This window comes from Anopheles marshallii, assembly GCF_943734725.1.
Source record: "Anopheles marshallii chromosome X unlocalized genomic scaffold, idAnoMarsDA_429_01 X_unloc_43, whole genome shotgun sequence".
Lineage (NCBI taxonomy): Eukaryota > Metazoa > Arthropoda > Insecta > Diptera > Culicidae > Anopheles > Anopheles marshallii.
Genome location: NW_026525891.1, coordinates 25,218 through 29,250, shown reverse-complemented (window position 1 = coordinate 29,250; position 4,033 = coordinate 25,218). Strand labels below are relative to the sequence as shown.

The following is a 4,033-nucleotide window of genomic DNA, read 5'->3' as shown; positions in this document are numbered from 1 at the left end:
AAGTTTGAGTGGTAACATTGAAATTTTAGTTTGCAAAAAAGGTTCCCAAATTGGTTTTGTATTGCACTTTTTACTATTTTGGGTGCTTTAAAATGATGTTTTGAAGAGTCTCTGAAAAAAACTTGTTTTGACCGACTCGACCCAGTCGAAACGAAAAAAGTCACATTTTAATAGGCAGCTCCATACAAGTTTGAGTGGTAACATTGAAAATTTAGTTTGCAAAAAAGTTTCCCAAATTGGTTTTGTATTGCACTTTTTACTATTTTGGGTGCTTTAAAATGATGTTTTGAAGAGTCTCTGAAAAAAACTTGTTTTGACCGACTCGACCCAGTTGACACGGAAAAAGTCACATTTTAATAGGCAGCTCCATACAAGTTTGAGTGGTAACATTGAAAATTTAGTTTGCAAAAAAGTTTCCCAAATTGGTTTTGTATTGCACTTTTTACTATTTTGGGTGCTTTAAAATGATGTTTTGAAGAGTCTCTGAAAAAAACTTGTGTTGCGTCCTGCAACTCGAAATTTCGTCGCGTCCTGCAACGATATTTCTTTCAAACGTCCTTCAACCAACGATCTCGGCTCTTTTAACACTTCAAACCGTTCCGATTTATTACTTTTCGTACACGATAGCGCGTGGTTAAAAAAACAACCGTACTCTCACTCGCTGGTTGAAAGAATGACCATCGTGGCCAAGCCGACCCGAAGCGGGTCCTTATGTGGTGGTCACGCATAGATCGCGAATAGCGCCCTCTGGCGCGTGGTACCGGTACCTCGCACCGTTACTAACAGTCACCACCAAGATTGTTAGTGACACTCCCCCCGGTGTTTGAGTTGCAATCACTCTTTTGTGGTGCGAGGTCGATGCGGGCTAGCTTTACGGCTGGTCTTTCGATGATCTTTCCGCTAGTAGTTTGAACTCGCGCCCGTCGCACTGCTCCATCTTTAGATGGTTCCGCCGATACTACTCGTCCTTTAGGCCAACAGGAACGGGGAAGGTTTTCGTCGACTATTATTACAATGTCACCAACTTGGAGCGGTTCTTGACGCTGGAACCACTTCCTCCTTTTCGTGAGCGTTGGAAGGTACGTCCTTATCCACCTGCGCCAGAACTCGTTTGCGTAAGCTTGTGATGTTTTCCATGTGTTTCTCAAGGCTTCACCGGAATCGTCATAAACTGATAACGGCTTCACGCCGCTGGACGTGCCTACGAGGAAGTGGTTCGGAGTGATAGGCGCTTCTTCGTCTTTGTCTACTGGTACTTCAGTCAACGGGCGTGAGTTTATGATGGCTTCTACTTCCATCAGCCAATTATTAAACACTGAATCAGTCGGTTTTCTCGTGAGTTGAACATGGTAGAGACCACGTTTTACGGACTGTACCAGTCGTTCCCAAGCTCCTCCAAAATGTGGTGAGGCTGGTGGGTTAAAGATCCACCTTGTGTTGGTTAGGTTCATCTCTTCAATTAACTCCTCCTGATCGAAAGTTTTTAGAGCCTCCCGAAGTTCTCTTTCCGCACCAATGAAGTTCGTTCCCCTGTCCGAAATGATCTCGTTGGGTGTTCCTCGCCGGGCGATGAAGTTACGGATCGCCATTATACAGGAGCTTGTAGTGAGAGAATGTGCCACCTCGATATGTATCGCCCTCACTGTGAGACACGTGAACAGCACGCCCCAACGTTTCTCGGTTTTTCGGCCACTCACTATCATGAACGGTCCGAAATAGTCTATTCCCGTAAAGGTGAACGGCCTAGTAAAGGGCGACAGTCGTGCCTCTGGAAGGTTTCCCATTAGTGGTTCGCAAGGTTTCGCCTGTCGAATACGACAGTGTTGGCAGCGGTTTCTCACCCTATGGCAAACTGCTCTAAGCGCCGGAATGTCGAATCGTTGGCGCACTTCGTTCATAACCGTCTGATGATTGGCGTGGCGGTAGCGGCGATGATAGTCTTCGACGATTAGTTCGGTAATAATTCCGGTCTTAGGAAGGATGATGGGTTTCTTGGTTTCGTTGCCGACGAACCTACAAGCGTCTATTCTGCCATTTACTCGAAGCACCCCGTCCTCGTCTAAATAAGCGCTGCGTTTTAGTAACGGACTGGAACGTGACAAGTTTAACGTTTCGCCGGGATGCGTCCTTTTACGTTGCATTTCACGACATTCCGCACCGTATTCTCTCCGTTGTACGTCTTTGAAGATGCTAATTTCAGCGCGCTCGATTTCGTCGTTAGTTAGCGGACCCCTTTTTCGATCTTTCCGTTCCGAGCGAAGATTTTGAGTAAAACGCCATACGTATCCCACGGCTCTTCGGAGTCTGTCCCATCGTCCGAATCTTTCGTAGTCCAATAATGGTTCTGTGGGCGTATGGACGTTGGCGCACTGTCGCAACTCTTCTGCTGTTTCACGGTTAGGCAAGCTTTCGAGCGGCCAGCTCGACTCGGCTAATAGCAGAAGCTCGGGGCCTGAAAACCATTTACTAGTCTTTAGGTGATTTTCTAGGTTCGACCACTTCGTTCCTTCGTCGGCTACGTTGCTATGGGTAGGGATCCAGTGCCAATCGGTTATGTTCGAGTCTTCCAGGATTTCACCTATTCGATGAGCTACGAATGTACTGTATCTTCGATGGTCTGATCTTAGCCAACACATCACGTCTCTGGAGTCCGTCCAGAAGTGTCGACTACATATTGGGACGCGATGTGCCTTTACTATTGCATTTGCGAGACGGACACCTAGTACCGCCGCCTGTAGCTCCAAGCGCGGAACCGATATATACTTCAACGGCGCGACTCGTGTCTTCCCACCAACTAGCGCAGATTCAATTAGTTCACTGTTGCTGAATCTAAAGTATGCCACCGCACTGAAACCATCTTTACCGGCGTCCACGAAAGTATGAAGTTGTACCTTTAAACCCTCCAGCTCAGTGCATTTCCGATAGCATCGCGGGATCGAGATGTTCTCTAGCTCCGGTAGACACGCAATCCATTGCTTCCATTTTTCGTTGAGGTAATCCGGTATCTTTTCGTCCCAAGCGGTGCCCGATCGCCATATATCTTGCAGGATTACCTTCAGAAAAAATAGGAATCCCGCAATTAGACCGAGAGGGTCGTACATAGACATAAGCACACTTAATACTTCGCGTTTCGTAGGTACTGATTTGCTCAATAGGTCTTCTTTCAGTTTTGGGGTTCTAAAGCTAAAGGAGTCTTTCGAGGGATCCCACCACATGCCCAATATCTTTTGCGTTGATGAGATAACGTCTAGATTAAGTGCTTTCTGTCGCTGCTTGGGTTCTCCGATCACTTCTAGCAGTTCGAGTGAATTCGATAGCCAGTGGTGAAGTGGGAATCCACCCGTTTCTTGAATGAGACGTATGTCCTTAGACAGTTGAATAGCCGCCTTGACGTCCTCAACGCTAGTTAGTAGATCATCAACATAATGATCTTCCTTGATGCTCCGTACTGCCGCGGGATAACGGGTGGAGAATTTGTCTGCATTAGCGTTTTTGATAAACTGCGCGGAGCTTGGCGAGCATGTTGCACCGAAGGTCATCCTTAACATGACGTATTCGTCTGGTTCTTCTTGTTCTTTGTGCCATTTCCACAGGAATCGTTGACTTTGTTGATCATTCGAGTTAATACAAACTTGGTGATACATTTCGCTGACATCGGCTGCTACTGCGATCTTATATTCGCGGAATCGCTGAAGTACACTGGGTAGTGGCACGAGAAGGTCAGGTCCAGTCAAAAGGGCCGAGTTTAGAGACACGCCGCGAATAGATGCCGCGGCATCCCACACAATGCGCAGTTTCCCGGGCTTGTTAGGGTTCAACACGGGAAAGATTGGCAGATACCACTTGCGAGGGCATTGCATTTCCTTTTCTTCCTTCGTTAATAGACGAATGTAGCCCTTTTCTAGATATTCGTTCAACTTGTCGTTAATGCTGTTCCGTAGGCAAGGTTCCTTGTTCATTTTGCGCTCAAGACATTCCAGGCGTCGTAGCGCAATAGGCCGGCTGTTAGGAAGAGTTATATTATCCGCGCGCC

The 4,033-nt window shown here is 46.9% G+C and overlaps 1 pseudogene; it reads left to right on the top strand.

Annotated features, from left to right (window-relative positions):
- Positions 1-1,182: 1,182 nt before the first annotated feature.
- LOC128717419 (uncharacterized) lies at positions 1,183-1,719 on the top strand (annotated as a pseudogene).
- The last annotated feature ends 2,314 nt before the right edge of the window (positions 1,720-4,033 follow it).